Source organism: Triticum aestivum, unplaced genomic scaffold, assembly GCF_018294505.1.
Source record: "Triticum aestivum cultivar Chinese Spring unplaced genomic scaffold, IWGSC CS RefSeq v2.1 scaffold54592, whole genome shotgun sequence".
Taxonomy (NCBI): domain Eukaryota; kingdom Viridiplantae; phylum Streptophyta; class Magnoliopsida; order Poales; family Poaceae; genus Triticum; species Triticum aestivum.
This window is the reverse complement of record NW_025228115.1, coordinates 173,492-184,885: the sequence shown is the minus strand read 5'-3', so window position 1 is coordinate 184,885 and position 11,394 is coordinate 173,492. Positions and strand designations below refer to the sequence as shown.

Genomic DNA, 11,394 nt, shown 5'->3' with positions numbered 1-11,394 from the left:
GCAGCAACACGTATTTTTTTACCCCTTTCAGAACGCGCTCCTCGTGCCACAAAGCCGCCTCTAGACGCGTGACCAATGAGCAGCGAGCTAAAACATATCGCAAATGTCAAAAATAATATAACGGGGTTAATATATATCGCGCACATGCTATATGTTTGTCACGAGGCGCAAAAAATAATTAAAAAGGGAATGCAACACGAGGATTTTCCAGGAGGTCACCCATCCTAGTACTACTCTCGCCCAAGCACGCTTAACTTCGGAGTTCTGATGGGATCCGGTGCTTTATTGCTGGTATGATCGCGTCCGACATGTTACCCCCGCCTTCGTCCCTTATGCTTGCCACTCCCAGGTCCACTGCCAAGATGATTGTCATTCTTACTACCATTACAACCGTTGCCTAATAATGGATAATGCCCTATATATACTACTTACTCCCCCCCCTCAAACACGGAGACGAGTTTACCACGGTTTCCACCCCTCCCTCTATACCGCAGCAACACGTATTTTTTTACCCCTTTCAGAACGCGCTCCTCGCGCCACAAAGCCGCCTCTAGACGCGTGACCAATGAGCAGCGAGCTAAAACATATCGCAAATGTCAAAACTAATATAACGGGGTTAATATATATCGCGCACATGCGATATGTTTGTCACGAGGCGCAAAAAATAATTAAAAAAGGAATGCAAAATGAGGACTTCCCAGTAGTTCACCCATCCTAGTACTACTCTCGCCCAAGCACGCTTAACTTCGGAGTTCTGATAGGATCCGATGCTTTAGTGCTGGTATGATAGCATCCGACATGTTACCCCCGCCTTCGTCCCTTATGCTTGCCACTCCCAGGTCCACTGCAAAGATGATTGTCATTCTTACTACCATTACAACCGTTGCCTAATAATGGATAATGCCCTATATATACTACTTACTCCCCCCCCGTCAAACACGGAGACGAGTTTACCACAGTTTCCACCCCTCCCTCTATACCGCAGCAACACATATTTTTTCCCCTTTCAGAACGCGCTCCTCGCGCCACAAAGCCGCCTCTAGACGCGTGACCAATGAGCAGCGAGCTAAAACATATCGCAAATGTCAAAAATAATATAACGGGGTTAATATATATCGCGCACATGTGATATGTTCGTCATGAGGCGCAAAAAATAATTATAAAGGGAATGCAACACGAGGACTTCCCAGGAGGTCACCCATCCTAGTACTACTCTCGCCCAAGCACGCTTAACTTCGGAGTTCTTATGGGACCCGGTGCTTTAGTGCTGGTATGATCGCATCCAACATGTTACCCCCGCCTTCGTCCCTTATGCTTGCCACTCCCAGGTCCACTGCAAAGATGATTGTCATTCTTACTACCATTACAACCGTTGCCTAATAATGGATAATGCCCTATATATACTACTTACTCCCCCCCCTCAAACACGGAGACGAGTTTACCACGGTTTCCACCCCTCCCTCTATACCGCAGCAACACGTATTTTTTACCCCTTTCAGAACGCGCTCCTCGCACCAGAAAGCCGCATCTAGACGCGTGACCAATGAGCAGCGAGCTAAAACATATCGCAAATGTCAAAAATAATATAACGGGGTTAATATATATCGCGCACATGCGATATGTTTGTCACGAGCCGCAAAAAATAATTAAAAAGGGAATGCAACAAGAGGACTTCCCAGGAGGTCACCCATCCTAGTACTACTCTCGCCCAAGCACGCTTAACTTCAGAGTTCTGATGGGATCCGGTGCTTTAGTGCTGGTATGATCGCATCCGACATGTTACCCCCGCCTTCGTCCCTTATGCTTGCCACTCCCAAGTCCACTGCAAAGATTATTGTCATTCTTACTACCATTACAACCGTTGCCTAATAATGGATAATGCCCTATATATACTACTTACTCCCCCCCCTCAAACACGGAGACGAGTTTACCACGGTTTCCGCCCCTCCCTCTATACCGCAGCAACACGTATTTTTTACCCCTTTCAGAACGCGCTCCTCGCACCAGAAAGCCGCATCTAGACGCGTGACCAATGAGCAGCGAGCTAAAACATATCGCAAATGTCAAAAATAATATAACGGGGTTAATATATATCGCGCACATGCGATATGTTTGTCACGAGGCGCAAAAAATAATTAAAAAGGGAATGCAACACAAGGACTTCCCAGGAGGTCACCCATCCTAGTACTACTCTCGCCCAAGCACGCTTAACTTCGGAGTTCTGATGGGATCCGGTGCTTTAATGCTGGTATGATCGCATCCAACATGTTACCCCCGCCTTCGTCCCTTATACTTGCCACTCCCAGGTCCACTGTAAAGATGATTGTCATTCTTACTACCATTACAACCGTTGCCTAATAATGGATAATGCCCTATATATACTACTTACTCCCCCCCTCAAACACGGAGACGAGTTTACCACGGTTTCCACCCCTCCCTCTATACCGCAGCAACACGTATTTTTTTTACCCCTTTCAGAACGCGCTCCTCGCACCAGAAAGCCGCATCTAGACGCGTGACCAATGAGCAGCGAGCTAAAACATATCGCAAATGTCAAAAATAATATAACGGGGTTAATATATATTGCGCACATGCGATATGTTTGTCACGAGGCGCAAAAAATAATTAAAAAGGGAATGCATCAAGAGGACTTCCCAGGAGGTCACCCATCCTAGTACTACTCTCGCCCAAGCACGCTTAACTTCGGAGTTCTGATGGGATTCGGTGCTTTAGTGCTGGTATGATCGCATCCGACATGTTACCCCCGCCTTCGTCCCTTATGCTTGCCACTCCGAAGTCCACTGCAAAGATTATTGTCATTCTTACTACCATTACAACCGTTGCCTAATAATGGATAATGCCCTATATATACTACTTACTCCCCCCCTCAAACACGGAGACGAGTTTACCACGGTTTCCACCCCTCCCTCTATACCGCAGCAACACGTATTTTTTTACCCCTTTCAGAACGCGCTCCTCGCACCAGAAAGCCGCATCTAGACGCGTGACCAATGAGCAGCGAGCTAAAACATATCGCAAATGTCAAAAATAATATAACGGGGTTAATATATATCGCGCACATGCGATATGTTTGTCACGAGGCGCAAAAAATATTTAAAAAGGGAATGCAACACAAGGACTTCCCAAGAGGTCACCCATCCTAGTACTACTCTCGCCCAACCACGCTTAACTTCGGAGTTCTGATGGGATCCGGTGCTTTAGTGCTGGTATGATCGGATCCAACATGTTACCCCCGCCTTCGTCCCTTATGCTTGCCACTCCCAGGTCCACTGTAAAGATGATTGTCATTCTTACTACCATTACAACTGTTGCCTAATAATGGATAATGCCCTATATATACTACTTACTCCCCCCCGTCAAACACGGAGACGAGTTTACCACAGTTTCCAACCCTCCCTCTATACCGCAGCAACACGTATTTTTCCCCTTTCAGAACGCGCTCCTCGCGCCACAAAGCCGCCTCTAGACGACCAATGAGCAGCGAGCTAAAACATATCGCAAATGTCAAAAATAATATAACGGGGTTAATATATATCGCGCACATGTGATATGTTTGTCATGAGGCGCAAAAAATAATTAAAAAGGGAATGCAACACGAGGACTTCCCAGGAGGTCACCCATCCTTGTACTACTCTCGCCCAAGCACGCTTAACTTCGGAGTTTTGATGGGATCCGGTGCTTTAGTGCTGGTATCATCGCATCCAACATGTTTCCCCCGCCTTCGTCCCTTATGCTTGCCACTCCCAGGTCCACTGCAAAGATGATTATCATTCTTACTACCATTACAACCGTTGCCTAATAATGGATAATGCCCTATATATACTACTTACTCCCCCCCGTCAAACACGGAGACGAGTTTACCACAGTTTCCACCCCTCCCTCTATACCGCAGCAACACATATTTTTTCCCCTTTCAGAACGCGCTCCTCGCGCCACAAAGCCGCCTCTAGACGCGTGACCAATGAGCAGCGAGCTAAAACATATCGCAAATGTCAAAAATAATATAACGGGGTTAATATATATCGCGCACATGTGATATGTTCGTCATGAGGCGCAAAAAATAATTATAAAGGGAATGCAACACGAGGACTTCCTAGGAGGTCACCCATCCTAGTACTACTCTCGCCCAAGCACGCTTAACTTCGGAGTTCTGATGGGATCCGGTGCTTTAGTGCTGGTATGATCGCATCCAACATGTTACCCCCGCCTTCGTCCCTTATGCTTGCCACTCCCAGGTCCACTGCAAAGATGATTGTCATTCTTACTACCATTACAACCGTTGCCTAATAATGGATAATGCCCTATATATACTACTTACTCCCCCCCCCTCAAACACGGAGACGAGTTTACCACGGTTTCCACCCCTCCCTCTATACCGCAGCAACACGTATTTTTTACCCCTTTCAGAACGCGCTCCTCGCACCAGAAAGCCGCATCTAGACGCGTGACCAATGAGCAGCGAGCTAAAACATATCGCAAATGTCAAAAATAATATAACGGGGTTAATATATATCGCGCACATGCGATATGTTTGTCACGAGGCGCAAAAAATAATTAAAAAGGGAATGCAACAAGAGGACTTCCCAGGAGGTCACCCATCCTAGTACTACTCTCGCCCAAGCACGCTTAACTTCGGAGTTCTGATGGGATCCGGTGCTTTAGTGCTGGTATGATCGCATCCGACATGTTACCCCCGCCTTCGTCCCTTATGCTTGCCACTCCCAAGTCCACTGCAAAGATTATTGTCATTCTTACTACCATTACAACCGTTGCCTAATAATGGATAATGCCCTATATATACTACTTACTCCCCCCCCCCCCGCTCAAACACGGAGACGAGTTTACCACGGTTTCCACCCCTCCCTCTATACCGCAGCAACACGTATTTTTTTACCTCTTTCAGAACGCGCTCCTCGTGCCACAAAGCCGCCTCTAGACGCGTGACCAATGAGGAGCGAGCTAAAACATATCGCAAATGTCAAAAATAATATAACGGGGTTAATATATATCGCGCACATGCTATATGTTTGTCACGAGGCGCAAAAAATAATTAAAAAGGGAATGCAACACGAGGACTTCCCAGGAGGTCACCCATCCTAGTACTACTCTCGCCCAAGCACGCTTAACTTCGGAGTTCTGATTGGATCCGGTGCTTTAGTGTTGGTACGATCGCATCCGACATGTTAGCCCCGCCTTCGTCCCTTATGCTTGCCACTCCCAGGTCCACTGCAAAGATGATTGCCTTTCTTACTACCATTACAACCGTTGCCTAATAATGGATAATGCCCTATATATACTACTTACTCCCCCCCCTCAAACACGGAGACGAGTTTACCACGGTTTCCACCCCTCCCTCTATACCGCAGCAACACGTATTTTTTTACCCCTTTCAGAACGCGCTCCTCGCGCCACAAAGCCGCCTCTAGACACGTGACCAATGAGCAGCGAGCTAAAACATATCGCAAATGTCAAAACTAATATAACGGGGTTAATATATATCGCGCACATGCGATATGTTTGTCACGAGGCGCAAAAAATAATTAAAAAAGGAATGCAAAATGAGGACTTCCCAGTAGGTCACCCATCCTAGTACTACTCTCGCCCAAGCACGCTTAACTTCGGAGTTCTGATAGGATCCGATGCTTTAGTGCTGGTATGATAGCATCCGACATGTTACCCCCGCCTTCGTCCCTTATGCTTGCCACTCCCAGGTCCACTGCAAAGATGATTGTCATTCTTACTACCATTACAACCGTTGCCTAATAATGGATAATGCCCTATATATACTACTTACTCCCCCCCTCAAACACGGAGACGAGTTTACCACGGTTTCCACCCCTCCCTCTATACCGCAGCAACACGTATTATTTTACCCCTTTCATAACGTGCTCCTCGCGCCACAAAGCCGTCTCTGGACGCGTGACCAATGGGCAGCGAGCTAAAACATATCGCAAATGTCAAAAATAATATAACGGGGTTAATATATATCGCGCACATGCAATATGTTTGTCACGAGGCGCGAAAAATAATTAAAAAGGGAATGGAACACGAGGACTTCCCAGGAGGTCACCCATCCTAGTACTACTCTCGCCCAAGTACGCTTAACTTCAGAGTTCTGATGGGATCCGGTGCTTTAGTGCTGGTATGATCGCATCCGACTTGTTACCCCCGCCTTCGTCCCTTATGCTTGCCACTCCCAGGTCCACTACAAAGATGATTGTCATTCTTACTACCATTACAACCGTTGCCTAATAATGGATAATGCTCTATATATACTACTTACTCCCCCCCCTCAAACACGGAGACGAGTTCACCACGGTTTCCACCCCTCCCTCTATACCGCAGCAACACGTATTTTTTTACCCCTTTCATAACGCGCTCCTCGCGCCACAAAGCCGCCTCTAGACGCGTGACCAATGAGCAGCCAGCTAAAACATATCGCAAATGTCAAAAATAATATAACGGGGTTAATATATATCGCGCACATGTGATATGTTTGTCATGAGGCGCAAAAAATAATTAAAAAGGAAATGCAACACGAGGACTTCCCAGGAGGTCACCCACCCTAGTACTACTCTCGCCCAAGCACGCTTAACTTTGGAGTTCTGATGGGATCCGATGCTTTAGTCCTGCTATGATCGCATCCAACATGTTACCCCCGCCTTCGTCCCTTATGCTTGCCACTCCCGAGTCCACTTCAAAGATGATTCTCATTCTTACTACCATTACAACCGTTGCCTAATAATGGATAATGCCCTATATATACTACTTACTCCCCCCCCCTCAAACACGGAGACGAGTTTACCACGGTTTCCACCCCTCCCTCTATACCGCAGCAACACGTATTTTTTTACCCCTTTCAGAACGCGCTCCTCGCGCCACAAAGCCGCCTCTAGACGCGTGACCAATGAGCAGCGAGCTAAAACATATCGCAAATGTCAAAAATAATATAACGGGGTTAATATATATCGCGCACATGCGATATGTTTGTCACGAGCCGCAAAAAATAATTAAAAAGGGAATGCAACACGAGGACTTCCCAGGAGGTCACCCATCCTAGTACTACTCTCGCCCAAGCACGCTTAACTACGGAGTTCTGATGGGATCCGGTGCTTTAGTGCTGGTATGATCGCATCCGACATGTTACCCCCGCCTTCGTCCCTTATGCTTGCCACTCCCAGGTCCACTGCAAAGATGATTGTCATTCTTACTACCATTACAACCGTTGCCTAATAATGGATAATGCCCTATATATTCTACTTACTCCCCCCCCCCTCAAACACGGAGACGAGTTTACCACGGTTTCCACCCCTCCCTCTATACCGCAGCAACACGTATTTTTTTACCCCTTTCAGAACGCGCTCCTCGCGCCACAAATCCGCCTCTAGACGCGTGACCAATGAGCAGCGAGCTAAAACATATCGCAAATGTCAAAAATAATATAACGGGGTTAATATATATCGCGCACATGCGATATGTTTGGCACGAGGCGCAAAAAATAATTAGAAAGGGAATGCAACACGAGGATTTTCCAGGAGGTCACCCATCCTAGTACTACTCTCGCCCAAGCACGCTTAACTTCGGAGTTCTGATGGGATCCGGTGCTTTAGTGCTGGTATGATCGCATCCGACATGTTACCCCCGCCTTCGTCCCTTATGCTTGCCACTCCCAGGTCCACTGCAAAGATGATTGTCATTCTTACTACCATTACAACCGTTGCCTAATAATGGATAATGCCCTATATATACTACTTACTCCCCCCCTCAAACACAGAGACGAGTTTACCACGGTTTCCACCCCTCCCTCTATACCGCAGCAACACGTATTTTTTACCCCTTTCAGAACGCGCTCCTCGCGCCACAAAGCCGCCTCTAGACGCGTGACCAATGAGCAGCGAGCTAAAACATATCGCAAATGTCAAAAATAATATAACGGGGTTAATATATATCGCGCACATGCGATATGTTTGTCATGAGCCGCAAAAAATAATTAAAAAGGGAATGCAACACGAGGACTTCCCAGGAGGTCACCAATCCTAGTACTACTCTCGCCCAAGCACGCTTAACTACGGAGTTCTGATGGGATCCGGTGCTTTAGTGCTGGTATGATCGCATCCGACATGTTACCCCCGCCTTCGTCCCTTATGCTTGCCACTCCCAGGTCCACTGCAAAGATGATTGTCATTCTTACTACCATTACAACCGTTGCCTAATAATGGATAATGCCCTATATATACTACTTACTCCCCCCCCCTCAAACACGGAGACGAGTTTACCACGGTTTCCACCCCTCCCTCTATACCGCAGCAACACGTATTTTTTTACCCCTTTCAGAACGCGCTCCTCGCGCCACAAATCCGCCTCTAGACGCGTGACCAATGAGCAGCGAGCTAAAACATATCGCAAATGTCAAAAATAATATAACGGGGTTAATATATATCGCGCACATGCGATATGTTTGTCACGAGGCGCAAAAAATAATTAGAAAGGGAATGCAACACGAGGATTTTCCAGAAGGTCACCCATCCTAGTACTACTCTCGCCCAAGCATGCTTAACTTCGGAGTTCTGATGGGATCCGGTGCTTTAGTGCTGGTATGATCGCATCCGACATGTTACCCCCGCCTTCGTCCCTTATGCTTGCCACTCCCAGGTCCACTGCAAAGATGATTGTCATTCTTACTACCATTACAACCGTTGCCTAATAATGGATAATGCCCTATATATACTACTTACTCCCCCCCCCCGCCTCAAACACGCAGGCGAGTTTACCACGGTTTCCACCCCTCCCTCTATACCGCAGCAACACGTATTTTTTTACCCCTTTCAGAACGCGCTCCTCGAGCCACAAAGCCGCCTCTAGACGCGTGACCAATGAGCAGCGAGCTAAAACATATCGCAAATGTCAAAAATAATATAACGAGGTTAATATATATCGCGCACATGCGATATGTTTGTCACGAGGCGCAAAAAATAATAAAAAAAGGGAATGCAACACGAGGACTTCCCAGGAGGTCACCCATCCTGGTACTACTCTCGCCCAAGCACGCTTAACTTCGAAGTTCTGATGGGATCCGGTGATTTAGTGCTGGTATGATCGCATCCGATATGTTACCCCCGCCTTCGTCCCTTATGCTTGCCACTCCCAGGTCCACTGCAAAGATGATTGCCATTCTTACTACCATTACAACCGTTGCCTAATAATGGATAATGCCCTATATATACTACTTACTCCCCCCCTCAAACACGGAGACGAGTTTACCACGGTTTCCACCCCACCCTCTATACCGCAGCAACACGTATTTTTTGCCCCTTTCAGAACGCGCTCCTCGCGCCACAAAGCCGCCTCTAGACGCGTGCCAATGAGCAGCGAGCTAAAACATATCGCAAATGTCAAAAATAATATAACGGGGTTAATATATATCGCGCACATGCGATATGTTTGTCACGAGATAATTAAAAAGGGAATGCAACACGAGGACTTCCCAGGAGGTCACCCATCCTAGTACTACTCTCGCCCAAGCACGCTTAACTTCGGAGTTCTGATGGGATCCGGTGCTTTAGTGCTGGTATGATCGCATCCAACATGTTACCCCCACCTTCGTCCCTTATGCTTGCCACTCCCAGGTCCACTGCAAAGATGATTGTCATTCTTACTACCATTACAACCGTTGCCTAATAATGGATAATGCCCTATATATACTACTTACTCCCCCCCTCAAACACGGAGACGAGTTTACCACGGTTTCCACCCCTCCCTCTATACCGCAGCAACACGTATTTTTTTACCCCTTTCAGAACGCGCTCCTCGCGCCACAAAGCCGCCTCTAGACGCGTGACCAATGAGCAGCGAGCTAAAACATATCGCAAATGTCAAAAATAATATAACGGGGTTAATATATATCGCGCACATGCGATATGTTTGTCACGAGGCGCAAAAAATAATTAAAAAGGGAATGCAACACGAGGATTTTCCAGGAGGTCACCCATCCTAGTACTACTCTCGCCCAAGCACGCTTAACTTCGGAGTTCTGATGGGATCCGGTCATTTAGTGATGGTATGATCGCATCCGACATGTTACCCCCGCCTTCGTCCCTTATGCTTGCCACTCCCAGGTCCACTGCAAAGATGATTGTCATTCTTACTACCATTACAACCGTTGCCTAATAATGGATAATGCCCTATATATACTACTTACTCCCCCCCTCAAACACGGAGACGAGTTTACCACGGTTTCCACCCTTCCCTCTATACTGCAGCAACACGTATTTTTTTACCCCTTTCAGAACGCGCTCCTCGCGCCACAAAGCCGCCTCTAGACGCGTGACCAATGAGCAGTGAGCTAAAACATATCGCAAATGTCAAAAATAATATAACGAGGTTAATATATATCGCGCACATGCGATATGTTTGTCACGAGGACAAAAAATAATTAAAAAGGGAATGCAACACGAGGACTTCCCAAGAGGTCACCCATCCTAGTACTACTCTCGCCCAAGCACGCTTAACTTCGGAGTTCTGATGGGGTCCGGTGCTTTAGTGCTGCTATGATCGCATCCCACATGTTACCCCCGCCTTCATCCCTTATGCTTTCCACTCCCAGGTCCACTGCAAAGATGATTGTCATTCTTACTACCATTACAACCGTTGCCTAATAATGGATAATGCCCTATATATACTACTTACTCCCCCCCCCTCAAACACGGAGACGAGTTTACCACGGTTTCCACCCCTCCCTCTATACCGCAGCAACACGTATTTTTTTACACCTTTCAGAACGCGCTCCTCGCGCCACAAAAGGCGCCTCTAGACGCGTGACCAATGAGCAGCGAGCTAAAACATATCGCAAATGTCAAAAATAATATAACGAGGTTAATATATATCGCGCACATGCGATATGTTTGTCACGAGGCGCAAAAGATAATTAAAAAGGGAATGCAACACGAGGACTTCCCAAGAGGTCACCCATCCTAGTACTACTCTTGCCCAAGCACGCTTAACTTCGGTGTTCTGATGGGATCCAATGCTTTAGTGCTGGTATGATCGCATCCGACATGTTACCCCCGCCTTCGTCCCTTATGCTTGCCACTCCCAGGTCCGCTGCAAAGATGATTGTCATTCTTACTACCATTACAACCGTCGCCTAATAATGGATAATGCCCTATATATACTACTTACTCCCCCCCCCCCTCAAACACGCAGACGAGTTTACCACGGTTTCCACCCCTCCCTCTATACCGCAGCAACACGTATTTTTTTACCCCTTTCAAAACGTGCTGCTCGCGCCGCAAAGCCGCCTCTAGACGCGTGACCAATGAGCAGCGAGCTAAAACATATCGCAAATGTCAAAAATAATATAACGGGGTTAATATA

General features: G+C 47.1%; 23 non-coding genes across 23 annotated transcripts; all 23 read right to left on the bottom strand.

Annotated features, from left to right (window-relative positions):
* Window positions 1–186: 186 nt before the first annotated feature.
* Window positions 187–305, bottom strand: LOC123173233 (5S ribosomal RNA). The gene has a single exon (XR_006486018.1). It is a non-coding gene; the product is annotated as a 5S ribosomal RNA (ribosomal RNA).
* Window positions 306–676: 371 nt separating this feature from the next.
* Window positions 677–795, bottom strand: LOC123173404 (5S ribosomal RNA). Its single transcript, XR_006486180.1, has one exon. It is a non-coding gene; the product is annotated as a 5S ribosomal RNA (ribosomal RNA).
* A 370-nt stretch (window positions 796–1,165) lies between these two features.
* On the bottom strand, window positions 1,166–1,284 carry LOC123173066 (5S ribosomal RNA). The gene has a single exon (XR_006485861.1). It is a non-coding gene; the product is annotated as a 5S ribosomal RNA (ribosomal RNA).
* A 370-nt stretch (window positions 1,285–1,654) lies between these two features.
* Window positions 1,655–1,773, bottom strand: LOC123173155 (5S ribosomal RNA). The gene has a single exon (XR_006485945.1). It is a non-coding gene; the product is annotated as a 5S ribosomal RNA (ribosomal RNA).
* A 370-nt stretch (window positions 1,774–2,143) lies between these two features.
* LOC123173425 (5S ribosomal RNA) lies at window positions 2,144–2,262 on the bottom strand. Its single transcript, XR_006486197.1, has one exon. It is a non-coding gene; the product is annotated as a 5S ribosomal RNA (ribosomal RNA).
* Window positions 2,263–2,633: 371 nt separating this feature from the next.
* LOC123173286 (5S ribosomal RNA) lies at window positions 2,634–2,752 on the bottom strand. The gene has a single exon (XR_006486070.1). It is a non-coding gene; the product is annotated as a 5S ribosomal RNA (ribosomal RNA).
* Window positions 2,753–3,122: 370 nt separating this feature from the next.
* Window positions 3,123–3,241, bottom strand: LOC123173270 (5S ribosomal RNA). Its single transcript, XR_006486055.1, has one exon. It is a non-coding gene; the product is annotated as a 5S ribosomal RNA (ribosomal RNA).
* A 364-nt stretch (window positions 3,242–3,605) lies between these two features.
* Window positions 3,606–3,724, bottom strand: LOC123173206 (5S ribosomal RNA). Its single transcript, XR_006485993.1, has one exon. It is a non-coding gene; the product is annotated as a 5S ribosomal RNA (ribosomal RNA).
* A 369-nt stretch (window positions 3,725–4,093) lies between these two features.
* On the bottom strand, window positions 4,094–4,212 carry LOC123173339 (5S ribosomal RNA). Its single transcript, XR_006486119.1, has one exon. It is a non-coding gene; the product is annotated as a 5S ribosomal RNA (ribosomal RNA).
* A 371-nt stretch (window positions 4,213–4,583) lies between these two features.
* On the bottom strand, window positions 4,584–4,702 carry LOC123173093 (5S ribosomal RNA). The gene has a single exon (XR_006485887.1). It is a non-coding gene; the product is annotated as a 5S ribosomal RNA (ribosomal RNA).
* A 377-nt stretch (window positions 4,703–5,079) lies between these two features.
* On the bottom strand, window positions 5,080–5,198 carry LOC123173237 (5S ribosomal RNA). Its single transcript, XR_006486022.1, has one exon. It is a non-coding gene; the product is annotated as a 5S ribosomal RNA (ribosomal RNA).
* Window positions 5,199–5,569: 371 nt separating this feature from the next.
* Window positions 5,570–5,688, bottom strand: LOC123173376 (5S ribosomal RNA). Its single transcript, XR_006486154.1, has one exon. It is a non-coding gene; the product is annotated as a 5S ribosomal RNA (ribosomal RNA).
* A 370-nt stretch (window positions 5,689–6,058) lies between these two features.
* LOC123173239 (5S ribosomal RNA) lies at window positions 6,059–6,177 on the bottom strand. Its single transcript, XR_006486024.1, has one exon. It is a non-coding gene; the product is annotated as a 5S ribosomal RNA (ribosomal RNA).
* Window positions 6,178–6,548: 371 nt separating this feature from the next.
* On the bottom strand, window positions 6,549–6,667 carry LOC123173349 (5S ribosomal RNA). Its single transcript, XR_006486128.1, has one exon. It is a non-coding gene; the product is annotated as a 5S ribosomal RNA (ribosomal RNA).
* A 372-nt stretch (window positions 6,668–7,039) lies between these two features.
* On the bottom strand, window positions 7,040–7,158 carry LOC123173245 (5S ribosomal RNA). Its single transcript, XR_006486030.1, has one exon. It is a non-coding gene; the product is annotated as a 5S ribosomal RNA (ribosomal RNA).
* A 373-nt stretch (window positions 7,159–7,531) lies between these two features.
* LOC123173059 (5S ribosomal RNA) lies at window positions 7,532–7,650 on the bottom strand. Its single transcript, XR_006485855.1, has one exon. It is a non-coding gene; the product is annotated as a 5S ribosomal RNA (ribosomal RNA).
* A 369-nt stretch (window positions 7,651–8,019) lies between these two features.
* LOC123173137 (5S ribosomal RNA) lies at window positions 8,020–8,138 on the bottom strand. The gene has a single exon (XR_006485929.1). It is a non-coding gene; the product is annotated as a 5S ribosomal RNA (ribosomal RNA).
* Window positions 8,139–8,510: 372 nt separating this feature from the next.
* On the bottom strand, window positions 8,511–8,629 carry LOC123173170 (5S ribosomal RNA). The gene has a single exon (XR_006485959.1). It is a non-coding gene; the product is annotated as a 5S ribosomal RNA (ribosomal RNA).
* A 377-nt stretch (window positions 8,630–9,006) lies between these two features.
* LOC123173105 (5S ribosomal RNA) lies at window positions 9,007–9,125 on the bottom strand. The gene has a single exon (XR_006485899.1). It is a non-coding gene; the product is annotated as a 5S ribosomal RNA (ribosomal RNA).
* A 359-nt stretch (window positions 9,126–9,484) lies between these two features.
* On the bottom strand, window positions 9,485–9,603 carry LOC123173068 (5S ribosomal RNA). The gene has a single exon (XR_006485863.1). It is a non-coding gene; the product is annotated as a 5S ribosomal RNA (ribosomal RNA).
* Window positions 9,604–9,973: 370 nt separating this feature from the next.
* On the bottom strand, window positions 9,974–10,092 carry LOC123173341 (5S ribosomal RNA). The gene has a single exon (XR_006486121.1). It is a non-coding gene; the product is annotated as a 5S ribosomal RNA (ribosomal RNA).
* A 369-nt stretch (window positions 10,093–10,461) lies between these two features.
* LOC123173188 (5S ribosomal RNA) lies at window positions 10,462–10,580 on the bottom strand. Its single transcript, XR_006485976.1, has one exon. It is a non-coding gene; the product is annotated as a 5S ribosomal RNA (ribosomal RNA).
* Window positions 10,581–10,953: 373 nt separating this feature from the next.
* Window positions 10,954–11,072, bottom strand: LOC123173296 (5S ribosomal RNA). Its single transcript, XR_006486079.1, has one exon. It is a non-coding gene; the product is annotated as a 5S ribosomal RNA (ribosomal RNA).
* Window positions 11,073–11,394: the final 322 nt, after the last annotated feature.